Genomic DNA, 13,357 nt, shown 5'->3' with positions numbered 1-13,357 from the left:
GAGATGGATCTAGCAAATAGGATGGGTATTCGAGCAATCCGAAAGCCGTTTCTTGAATGGCAGCCACCGCAACTGCGACCTTGTGAGCCAGAGCTGGTCTTGATGAAACAGCATTCCAGCTCACACTTTCCTGTGTTTTTTTTTCATGATAGCTTCCTGTAATCTGCGTATTTTTAATAAAAGCCTATTATAATAGCTCTCTTTTTCAATTATTTTACTGAAGTGATTCTTTCATTGTTTTGAACAAAACACGCGGGAATCAAACATCGACCTTGAAACCTTGAATTTCTCCTTTGTTGGTGAGAAGGCTCTTTTCCAAGTCATGGATAGTTGTTTGGTTTAGGGACCAAAATGGTGGGTTTCCGACTAGTCTATTGTCAAATAACGTGACAAAAAAAGTCCTTGATCTGTTTGGAACTTTCCAAGATTCACCCTCGAAATGTCGACACGTTTTCGCTTTCGTTCGCCTTTTAACATTTTCGGTTCCTGAGGCGCGGTAAAGTTTTTCATGAGGAACTTGTTAGAGAAGACCCTTAAAATGCTACCATATGAGATGCCTATAATCTTAGCTACATATTTGATGGTCATTCTTTGATCTGCTAACACAAAATCTCCAACTTTTTTGACGTTATCTTCAGTAAGGGTGGTGGAAGGCGTTTTTTTGCGATGTTCATCTTCAATTGAAGTTCTTCTAATCTAGAACTCTTTTCTGCAACGTGTAACTATGGGAAAAAGAAAAATAAAGTCCCCCGATGACAGCAACAAGTCGCAATGTACTCCTTTAGTGGAATATTTTTTCAGTGGAGGGCATTGACTGATTGCTCTAATGACGTTTTTTTACATTTTGATGTTTTCTCTGCGACAGCTCCTATTCAAGTGAATGTATTTACCAAATTACTTGGACTATTGATATGATTTTTTTACCCCGAGGTAGTGGATCTATAAGGAAGCCAAAAAAATGGTTTTTGTAGATTTGCGACGACTACAAGTAGCCGATTATCATTACTTTTGGATCGACCCTCGTATATACTATGCATTTGAGTTATTTGTTATTAATCTATACTAATATTATAAAGCTGAAGAGTTTGTTTGTTTGTTTGATTGTTTGTTTGTTTGTTTGTTTGTTTGTTTGTTTGTTTGTTTGTTTGTTTGTTTGAACGCGCTAATCTCAGGCTATCATCACGCTACGACCAATAGGAGTAGAGTACCAGTAAAAAATGTTACAAAAACGGAGAAAATTTTAACCCATTCTCTCTTATATGACGCAAGTGAAGTTGCGCGGGTCAGCTAGTCTTGTTATAATCAGTGATTATTAGTAGTTTTAATAGATTCGTCATGTCTGTCAGTCTGTCCGTCCGTATGTCACAGTCATTTTATTGAGACTATGCATACTATAAGGTTATTTGGAAGGTAGTTATATCCAATTTATTGATACATTGACCGTTGAAGCATATAGACGTGCTCTTATGCATTATTTAATATAGTTTATAATATATTGACCTCCTTTAGAATTTAATTGTGTAGTGCGTTGACAATGCAAGCTTGCAAATTCCATCGTTAGCTATGAGTTTATAAGTTACGTGTACGTGTATAATAGATAGAAATACTAAAATGGAGAACAGCCCCTACACCCCGAGTAGGTCGCCTCAACACTCCACTTCCGTGTCTCTTGAAGTGGTGTCTACAGCAGAGTTGCAGAGATGGATGACGACCATTGAGACATATTTGAATGAAGTGTGCTCCATATCCACCGAGGGTAAACTAAACTCGGATCAAAAGCTAAAAATCTCAAACTTATGTCGCAAAGTTGGGAAAGGAACGTCTGAAATGGCGGTTCTGTATCAGTCGCTGAAGCAGCAAGCCCTGGACTTATCAAGTAAGAATGAAGCTCTGAAAGAAAAGTGCGACCTGACAGAACATATTCTTGCACTCAAGCAGACGGTCCAGGAGTCATCGACCGATGGAAATGTTTCGTTTGCCGATATGGTCAAAAAGGGAGCTAATAGTTTTGTTCGACCCGCTAACCTCAGCTCTGTCGCCGTATACCCGAAGGATAAACAGAAATCTAGCGAAGAGACGAAAAACCTTGTACAAAAAATAATTTGTCCGGAACAAATGAAGTTGAAGGTGCGCGGACTGCAGAAAACGAAAAACGGAGGCGTTATAATTAGCACGGAGACAAAAAATGATGCCGAAAAGTTGAAACAAGCCGTGCAACAATCTACGTTTGGACTCACAGCCGATGAACCCCAAAAGCGCAAACCTCAGATTGTGATCGTTGGGGTTCCCTCCGCAATGCCCGAAAAAGAGGTTTTTGCCTGCATATTCGAACAAAACATAGCCGAGAAAATTCCATCTTTGACACTAGAAACCTTTTTGACCACATGCAAGTTAAGCCACAAATCCGGCAGGAAAGATGCCCCGAACTGTAATTATATAATTGAAGTCCCTGCTAGTATTCGCAAGGCTCTCATCACTCAGACTCGTATATTCATAAACTGGACCTCTTGTCCTGTTAGGGACTTCACACTTGTAACTAGATGCTACAAGTGCCAGCAGTACGGGCATGCGGCAAAATCTTGCCGTGAAAGTCACACCATTTGTGGACACTGTGCGGCTACGGGACATAAAATAGACGCTTGTATAATGAAGCATACCATGGAGCCTAAATGCGCTACTTGCACACGTTACAATAAGCCCAATAAACACCAAACAGGAATAGCAGAGTGTCCCGCTAGAAAAGCTGCTGAACAGAGATACATCAACTCTGTTGATTATGAGGGTGCATAGGCGTTTAATTAAGTTATTTTTCGTAATAATTATGTGTGTGAACTTTGTACTTCATTATTATATTACTTCATTTTTCATCAATGTAAACATTCCATCAAACACTACTGACCCACTTACACTAGATTCCTTAGTTAGCAAATTTCTGAACTGCGTCATTAAATGCTTGACCTAGATTTTTATTTTTGTTTCAATATACATGTTTCGTTACTTAAGTTACATATTAGCATATTTTGTCATTTTTATATAATGATAGTGTATAGGTCCATTATAATCTTTATATTAACATAGTACTTCAATAATTGTGTTATCAAAGACTCTGACGGCCTTGTTCTCTGTCTCACCGTAACACAGGTACAAACCTAGCACGGGAGCTGGGGAATAATGTCCTGTTGGTCTGGAGTATGATACAGTTCTGTAGTGCTATCTAAACTTTACTTTGCCAGAAATTTTAACTATTATTATTTAATATCTAAATATTGTATAAGTAAATTTTTGTTTTTTATCAATAACGCTCGCCGTATCTAAGAGCCTGTGATACAGGATTTATTTATCCTAATACAGGCTCCCTATGTTTTTATTATGTACCTACCTAATATTCTAACTATAAGACTTATATTAAACTTTATGTATTAATTTATTTGAATAAATTGAATTGAATGAACCGCTATAAAGGTGTATTATAATTTTTTTTTTCTTTTTCTTAATCCGCCACTGCCTCTATCGTTGACGCCTGGGCTTCGCAGGCGTCGGGAGAACAGCCCACCAACGTGGAGGCGGAAGCGGACAGGCTCCGGGCAGACATGACCCGCGTCTGTGATGTAGCGATGCCCCGCGTCCGGTTCTGTTCCGGACGGCGGAAGGTTTATTGGTGGTCGGCGGAAATCGCGCAAATGCGCCAGAATTGTACAGCGGCTCGCCGCCGCTACCAGCGCCTCCGCAGGAGGCATCGCCAACCCCCAGACGCGGAGTCACAAGAGGCGGAGCTGTACGAGAGGTACAGAGCGGCGAAGAAGGCCCTGTCAACTGAAATCGGCAGGGCCAAAACCGCCGCCTGGGGCACTCTTCTGGAGACGTTAAACGTAGATCCATGGGGGCGCCCATATCGTTGGGTCAGGGGCAAACTTCGCCCATGGGCCCCCCCGCTAACCCAGAGTCTCCAGCCCCAGGTGGTCGAGAACGTGGTGTCCGCTCTGTTTCCTTCCAGGGCGGCACACATCCCGCCGCCAATGGCTCCGCCGGGCGAGACGCCGACGACGACGATAGAGGAGGAGGAGGAAATACCCCCGGTGACCCGGGTAGACCTGAGGGTGGCGGTGCAACGCCTCGCGGCAAAGAACACCGCCCCAGGGCCCGACGGCATTCCTGGCCGAGCGTGGGTCCTGGCTCGCGAGGCCCTCGAGCCCCGACTGTTAGGGCTCTTTAACGCGTGCATAGAAAGGGGCGAGTTCCCGGCACTCTGGAAGACCGGGAAGCTCGTCCTGTTGAAGAAGGAGGGGCGCCCCGCGGACTCGCCGTCCGCGTACCGGCCCATTGTGTTGCTAGACGAGGTGGGCAAGCTCTTTGAGCGCATACTTGCAGACCGCCTCGTCACGCACCTAAGTTGTGTTGGGCCGGACCTAGCGGACCAACAATTCGGGTTCCGCAAAGGGCGCTCCACGATTGACGCGATCGCACGCGTTAGGGCCCTGGCGGAGGACGCAGTAGCCCAGGGAGAGGTCGTCTTGGCGGTGTCACTCGACATCGCCAACGCCTTCAACACCCTCCCCTGGAACAGCATACGAGTGGCACGCGAATACCACCGAGTGCCACCCTACCTCCGCCGTATCATCGGGGCTTATTTGGAGGAAAGATCGATTATCTACCCGGGTCAAAATGGCTGGTCACGCCAAGTGGTGTTTTGTGGGGTTCCACAGGGGTCGGTTCTAGGCCCTCTCCTGTGGAACATTGGTTATAATTACGTTCTGCGCGGTGCGCTCCCGGCGTCGGCATATTCTGCTATGCCGACGACACACTGGTTACAGCCCGGGGGAAGACGCACCGCGACGCGGAGGTGCTGGCCACAGCTGGGGTCGCACAGGTCGTCGCTCGCATCCGGCGGCTGGGCCTGGAGGTGGCACTTGAAAAGTCGGAGGCCCTATTTTTCCATGGGCCCCGACGCCGCCCGCCTCCAGGATCCAGCATCATCGTAGGCGGAGTCCACATCGGCATTGCATCGTCGATGAAGTACCTTGGTCTAACTCTCGACGGCCGATGGGACTTCACAGCCCATTTCAGTCGGCTGGCCCCCAGACTCGTAGGTGCGGCGGGCGCTCTCTCACGACTGCTGCCGAACCTCGGGGGGCCAAACAACACCTGTCGATGGCTGTACGCCGAGATCGTGCGGTCAATGGCCCTATATGGCTCACCCATTTGGGCCAATGCCCTGTCGGCCAAAAACATCGCCGCGCTGCGACGTCCGCAGCGCGTGATGGCCGTCAGGGCCGTGAGAGGCTACCGCACGATCTCATTCGAAACGGCGTGCCTACTGGCCGGAACGCCGCCGTGGGACCTGGACGCGAAGGCCCTCGCGTCACTCTATATATGGCGCGAGGAGGCCCGAGGCGGAGGCTCACTGCCAGCGCCTCAAGAAGTGGAGGCGCGGAGAGCAGAGCTCCGCCAAGATGTCCTGGCGGTGTGGAAGCGGTGACTGGAGAACCCCAGCGCCGGCCTCGTTACCATCGAGGCCGTGCGGCCGGCGGTCACGGAGTGGCTGGAGAGAGGGCACGGCACGCTCACTTATCGGCTGACGCAGGTCTTGACCGGACACGGATGTTTCGGCAAGTACCTGTGTCGCATAGGCCGTGAGCAGACGCCCAGGTGCCATCATTGTGGTGACTGCCCCGATACGGCGCTGCATACGCTGGCACACTGCCAGGCGTGGTCGTCGCAGCGCCGTCAATTGACCGGGGTAGTCGGGAGCGACCTCTCGCTCTTGGCCGTGGTTCTGTCCATGGTCGGGAGCGAGGCAGCGTGGTCAGCCGTCGCCTCGTTCTGCGAGGAAGTTATATCCGCAAAAGAGGCGGCGGAACGGGAGCGGGAAATCAACGCTCCCCTCCCTTCCCGCGCAAGACGCACTGGGCGTCGTAGGCGCCGGGATGATCTCCGGCCCCCGTGACGCGGACCTGTGGGCGGCGGAGGCGGAACGCTCCGTCGCCTGGACAGGGAACAGGTCCGAGAGGTGGGGAGTGTGCTGTGTGTTCCTGGCACACCCCCTTGAAGTGGAGAGCTAGGGGGGGGCAATCCTCGTGCCTGCCCCCGCTCGAAGTAGGGCCCGCATACAAAGCGGGCCGTCACCGGCTGGGACGCGGAGTATCCGATCGGAGGTACCGCGTCCTGGCCACGTTATGGTGACCGCAGAACGAACACCGTCAGGTTTTTAGTCGGTATGCCCAAGTCAGCCGGAACGCCTTGCCGGCGGGAGAGCCCGACAGACCCCCGCTTTCCTCCCTGGGGCGGGACATGCAGTAATTTTCCTGACGAAAAAAAAAAAAAAAAAAAGGTTAATTGGTCAATTTTAAATAATGTTCCTGGGGTCGCTGAACAAGCAGAGACTTTTATTAACATTGTAAGAAACATATTAGACAAGAACTCAGAACACTTACCCATAGCCCGATCTAAAGTATTATTAAAACCCTGGATGACTCAAGGTCTCCTAAAGTGTTCACATGTCAAGGATAAATTACACCTTGAAATGAGAATGGGTCAAAATTTTCCCCGTTTTTGTAACATTTTTCGTTGCTACTCCGCTCCTTATGACCGTAGCGTGATTTTATATAGCCTATAGCCTTCCTCGATAAATGGGCTATCTAACACTGAAAGAATTTTTCAAATCGGACCAGTAGTTCCTGAGATTAGCGCGTTCAAACAAACAAACAATCAAACAAACAAACAAACTCTTCAGCTTTATTATATTAGTATAGATACCGTAATTTCTACGTATCTTTAATACGCAAAATCAAGAACGAACACCATTCAAACCTATTATTAAAATATAAAGATAAACCTCGTGAGCTTTGGAACACCATCAACGAAATCACTCATAGGAAAAGTACCACCAAGTCACCTAGTTTAGACCTTAAAACAATCAAAATATGTCCACAGGATTCTCTAAATGTATGCAATGATCACTTTGTCTCAATAGGTCAGAAGTATGCAAACGAAATATTAGAAAATCTTAATACTACACAAGCCACTTTAGCGCAAAAAGTTGACGTGTCCAATTCCCCACTAACATCATTATTTTTTGAACCCACAGGTAGTAACGAAGTAGATAATATAATCCTTAATCTTAAATCAAATACTGCGCCAGGCCCTGATGGTATTTCTGTGGAAGTAATTAAATCTATTAGAGCTTTCATCTTAGAGCCTCTTTCCAATATAATCAACTTAAGCTTGTCCACTGGAACAGTTCCTAATGAATGGAAAATTGCCACTGTTGTACCCATACATAAAGGTGGCGAGACAAATACCCCTAACAACTATAGACCAATATCGTTGCTACCTGTTTTTTCAAAGATCTTGGAAAGGGTAGTAAATACACGCCTGGTGAAATACATGGAATCTAATCAATTACTATCTCCTAACCAATTTGGTTTTAGGAAAAAACTATCAACTGAAGACGCGGTCAACCAGCTTACAGATAACGTAGTTCACCAGCTTGACAATGGGAAGCCATGCATCGGAGTCTTTCTGGACCTCGCTAAAGCCTTTGACACTGTGTCAATTCCAATTCTTCTGAGGCGATTGGAGGCTATAGGTGTCAGAGGAATAGCTCTCGATTGGTTTCAAAGTTACTTGACTGGAAGGCAACAACATTTGAAGATTGATTCTTGGCAAAGCTTTTCAAAAGAACTGTCTTTTGGGGTTCCTCAGGGTAGTGTTTTGGGTCCTTCCTTGTTTTTGATTTATCTCAATGAACTTGCGTCCTTACCTCTACAAAACGCGTCAATTACCTGTTATGCTGATGACACTGCGATCATTTTTCACGGAAACACCTGGAGTGACTGCATTGTTACTGCTGAACTTGGTATGGCTACAATAACGTACTGGCTAAATAATAATTTACTTACCTTGAATACTACCAAAACTAAATATCTATGTTTTCATAAAACTGCAGCTTCGTCTCCTACAGCCATTCGCGACATAGTAGTACATACATGTGACCGTTACCAATTAAATGTTACTACAAATTCGTGCTCATGTAAAGAAATTCAAAGATCTAGTACCATAAAATACCTTGGAGTTATTCTCGATGAAAAGCTTAGTTTTAGTGACCACATTTCAGCATTATCTTCCAGGACCAGAAAAATTATTTATACCATGAAACATATCAGAGAGGTTGCAAGCACGGCTCTTATAAAAACAGTTTATTTGTCACTCTGTCAATCTATCCTGACATACTGCATTAACGCATGGGGCGGAGCAGCAGCTTCTAATCTTATCAGTTTAGAACGTGCACAACGTTCAGTTATTAAGGTGATGCTGAAAAAGCCAATTAGGTATCGTACTGAACAAATATACCGAGATTCTAATTTATTAAGTACATATAAGACGTCTCTACATAAGTAATGCTATTAGAGTAACACATTTGCAAATACTGAAGTCATCCGAATACCAAGATTTATTAAATAGAAGAATATTCAAGGCTATGGTTCCCACAGTACGAACATCATTTGCAAAGCGCTTTAAAAGTTATCTGTTTCCTTACCTGTAAAATAAAATAAATAAAGCTTGCAATCTTAGAGAAAACTCTGTTCGTGAAGCACATTTAAAAACTGTAAAATATCTCATCGATCTGGATTATTATGACATCGAACAGCTATTAAAATCGCTATCTTAATTATTCTGGGTGTCCTTCCTCTTGTTCCTCCGCACACAAATAAACAAACACACACACACATACACAAATAAATAAACACACACACATTTACATACACACACACACACACATACTCACATACATACACACACACACAAACACACACACACACATACACATACACACACACACACATACACATACACACACACATATACATACACACACAGACCATTTATAGTTAAGAAAAATAAATTTTTTGTGTAAAATTTTGTTATTTTTGTTCTCTGTTCTGCTATCATAATAATATTAGCTTGTATTATTTACTATTTACTATTAGTTAGTAAGCAGTATTATTATTGTACATCTATAACTTGTCCTATCTGGTAATCAATTGCATTGATACCACGATACAGGCAACGCCTAGTGTGGCTATCACTGTTCTCAAAAACTTTGTAAACTTGGACAGAAATAAATATTTTTATCTTTTTTATCTTCATCTTTTTTATATCAGTCGGTAATGGACCCATGATATCTAACGCTACACGTTCAAATGCTGAGCTTGCAGTATTTGTTACAACCATTGGCTCTCTTACAAGGCGATTAGAAAATTTATTATATTGACATTGTTGACATTTTTTAACGTAATTAATAACGTCATCCGTCATACCTGGCCAGTAGTAATATTTTTTTAAATTCCCTAACATTCTGTTTATCCCTGCGTGTCTGCTCGTGGGTAACAAATGAAACTCATTTAATATGACTCTTTTATCCTCGTGATCACAAATTCTTATTATATCCGTTGTAATTAAAATTTTAGGTACCTTTATTTGCAACTTTTTTATATGACTTGCAAGTATTTTTATATTTGTTGCATTTTTCTACTTCTTATAATTAATATTTCATTTATATTTTCTTTTTCGCACAACAATCCTAAATCTCTCGCTAACTCCGTCAGGGTAGATAACGATCGAGTATTCAGGTATATAGTACAACATGAAGGTACATATGTGCAATATTCTTTACTAGAATAATTATTCAATTTCTTAAATTCTTTGTCATTAATAAAAATTAATTCTATCACATCATTCGGTTTTTTAAGAATTTCCACAGTCTCAGGTTGGAACCGTTAGAAGATTCTTCTGTCAAATCATTATTATCAGTGGATAACTGAGACGTTAGCCTTTTTATTTGTGCTCGCGTCAATACAGAAACTACCTGTTCTCCAATAGATTTAAAATCATCACAAGTCATTGTCATCGGGAGTCAACTTAATGCGTCTGCAGCTGCATTATTTCGACCCGGGATGTGGACAATTTCGAAGTCATACTCTTCAAGATATAGCCTAAACTTAGTTAGTCTGCTGGAAGGGTCCTTTAAACTAAATAAATACACTAATGGCTTATGATCTGTAAAGATTTTAAACCTTCTGCCATACAGATATGGTCCAAAATGCCTTACTGCCCATACGATAGCTAGTAATTCTAAGTCTATTATCGGATATCTACTTTCTGCGGGCGATAAGTTACGGCTCGCATAAGCAACTACATGACCATTACTATTAGACAAAACCGCGCCTAATCTTGTCTTACAAGCGTCTGTTCGCAACTGAAAAATATTCGTTTCCGAAAAATCGGGATACTGTAATATAGGCGGTGACATTAAAGCTGATTTTAACTTATGAAAAGATTGGTCACATTCGTATGTCCATTTAAATTCTACATTCTTTTTACAAAACTTATTTAATGGATGCGCAATATTGGAAAAGTTAGGTATAAAACGTCTATAATAATTAGCAAATGCAATGTAACGCTTAAGGTCGTCCGCGTTCAATGGCACCGGATACTTGCGCAAGGCCTCGATTTTGCTGTCGTCAGGAAGAATGCCATGTGATGTTATTTTATGACCTAAGTATACTATTTCAGTGCGCAAGAAATCACATTTAATAGGATTTAATTTTAAATTGACTTTTCTTAATCTTTCCAAGACTGTAATTAAGTTTTTATTATGATTTTCCATAGATTTTCCTATAACAACACAATCGTCGAGATAAATAAAAGCTTGTTTATAATTAATACCTGACATTGCAATAGTCATTCATCTTGAGAACACACTGGGAGATGTTTTCAAACCCATAGGCGAGCGCTTCATCTGATACATTTTATCAGTAGTGAAGGCCGTATATTTACGTGATTCTGGATCTAATTCTAACTGGTACATTTTATCTACACTGAATGCTGTATATTTTCTCGAATTTTCTTCTAATGAAAGTTGGTAGTAACTTTGCGAAAGATCCAATTTTGAAAAATAAATGCTACCTGTGAGAGAATCTAAAATATCTGCTATGTTTGGTAAAGGAAATTTATCATCTTTGATTCTGTTATTCAGCTGTCTGTAATCAATGACTAATCTCCACTTTTTCTCGTTAGATCTATCAGACTTTTTTAGGAACTAATAAAACTGGACTGGACCATTCTGATGTCGTTTCTTCTATTATATCGTTTGCTAACATTTCGTCAATTTGTTTTTGTACCTCCTTTTTCAAGGAATGAGGTATCCTGTAAAGCCGGGTCCAGACGAGTGTAACGTGTAATGTAAGATTACGTGTAATTTAGTATCAACAGTGTGGACGGCACACGAACTCAAAGCGAATTGTGAACGCGAAAATATTTCAAAAGCTGTTTCCACTCAGTTGCTACGAACATGCCGAATAGGAAGGTCGTGATAGCTGGTGCGGCTTTTATTTTCATGTATTTACTAACTGAAGACCGCAAAAGTCGGAAGCGTCGATGGTGGAAAACTAATTTGTATAAAAGAAGATCTTCTTTACTTGTGGAACTAAAATCTCAACATATAAGTGGTCAATATAAAAACTTTACCCGGATGTCGCCTACTGACTTCGAATATTTGTTAACAATCATTGCGCCTAAAATATCAAGACAAGACACTATAATGAGATCTGCAATTTCGCCGCAAGATAGACTGGCTCTAACACTAAGATTTTTGGCAACAGGAGATTCATTTACAAGCCTTCAATACACCTTCAGAATTTCAAAACAGTCAATGTCTTGCATTGTACCAGAAGTTTGTGAAGCGATTATAAAAGCATTGAAAGAAAACATTAAGGTGAGTTTTACATATTTTTATTTATTTATTAAAATAACAAATTAAGCTATTGTATTAAGTAGGGTAAGCAAAATTAAAATTATTCCAAAATTAAAATTAGAAAGTTAAATCAAATTGTATCTTCAAATCATGTAGTACAAAATTTATTCTTTTCAAATCAGGTCATTCACAAAGTCTACATCTTCATATGAAGTTTGAGATAATTCTGAGGGAACAGGTGAAGCATATGGAGCAGTAGGGCAACTTGTCTGATTTTGACCTGTTGAATACCCTGAAGTAAGTTCTGAGCGATTAGACAAAGAAAGTGGTTCATTGCAGTATCTTGATGAAGGAACCGAGCCTGTTGTATACCCACTGTAATTGAATGCCGATGGATAATAATGTTGAGAAAAGTTAGTGCACCCTTCATCGGCTTTGAATATTACGTCCATTATTGCTCGCTGCACGGCATTTTTAGTACTTCTGCTATATTGTTGCATCTTGCTGCATATAAAATTCGAAAAGAAAAGGGTTTCACTGTCAAAATTGTTTGGATTATTGTTCCGGGGTTCAGGAGTAGGACTAGAAGCAGCACTCTTAAGCAGGCCAAGAGCTTCCGAAAGCATACCCATTTTTTTATTTTCGTCTGATTTCTTTTTTTTGGGGGCCTGACCAGTTGGTGATATAAATTCTGAACTGTTATCATTTTCGACACTTGTAGATGCACTCTGTTCCGGTTCATTTGTAATCTGTAATTAAAAAGAAATTCATTGTTTCAGCTGCCAAAAACAGAGTCAGAATGGATCCAGATCTCAAACAGATTTGATGAATTGTGGAATTTTCCCCATTGTGCCGGCTCCGGTACATAGTGGCACAGAATATCGTAACTACAAATCTAATTTCAGTATAGTGATGTTTGCTTTAGTAGACGCGGAATATAATTATAAATTTCTGGATGTCGGATGTCAAGGCCGCATTTCAGATGGTGGAATTTTTAAGGAAACTGAATTATATAAAAAACTAGAAAATAATTCGTTAAGATTGCCTGCACCTGAAGCACTGCAAGGTAGAAACAAAGTAGTACCATATGTTTTTGTAGGAGACTCTGCCTTCCCTTTACAAAACAATATAATGAAACCCTATCCAGGAGAATACCCCAAGGGATCGCCGCGAAGAATTTTTAATTACCGGTTAAGCAGAGCTCGCAGGATTGTAGAAAATGTATTTGGTAGCACAGCATCCGTGTTCAGAGTTCTACGAAAACCTATGCTCCTTCAGCCCAAAACCGTGGAGACTATAGTCATGGCTATTGCACACTTGCATAATTTTTTGAGAAACACGGATTCATCTAAAAACTTGTATGCACCCCCTGGCTCACTTGACAGCGACCAAAACGGAAGATTATGTGAAGGTAGTTGGCGGAGAGATTGTGAAATGTCATCTTTACTTCCATTGAATAATGTACCTAGAAGAGCTGCCTCAACGGCAAAACAAATTAGGGATGAGTTTAATGACTATTTTATGAACGAGGGTACAGTTTCTTGGCAGAATACATATTGTTAAGATTTTTATCAAGTCGAAGGAAACTAGTTCAATGCAGTTACC

The sequence above is a fragment of the Anticarsia gemmatalis genome, chromosome W, assembly GCF_050436995.1.
Source record: "Anticarsia gemmatalis isolate Benzon Research Colony breed Stoneville strain chromosome W, ilAntGemm2 primary, whole genome shotgun sequence".
Taxonomy (NCBI): domain Eukaryota; kingdom Metazoa; phylum Arthropoda; class Insecta; order Lepidoptera; family Erebidae; genus Anticarsia; species Anticarsia gemmatalis.
This window is presented reverse-complemented; position numbering follows the sequence as displayed.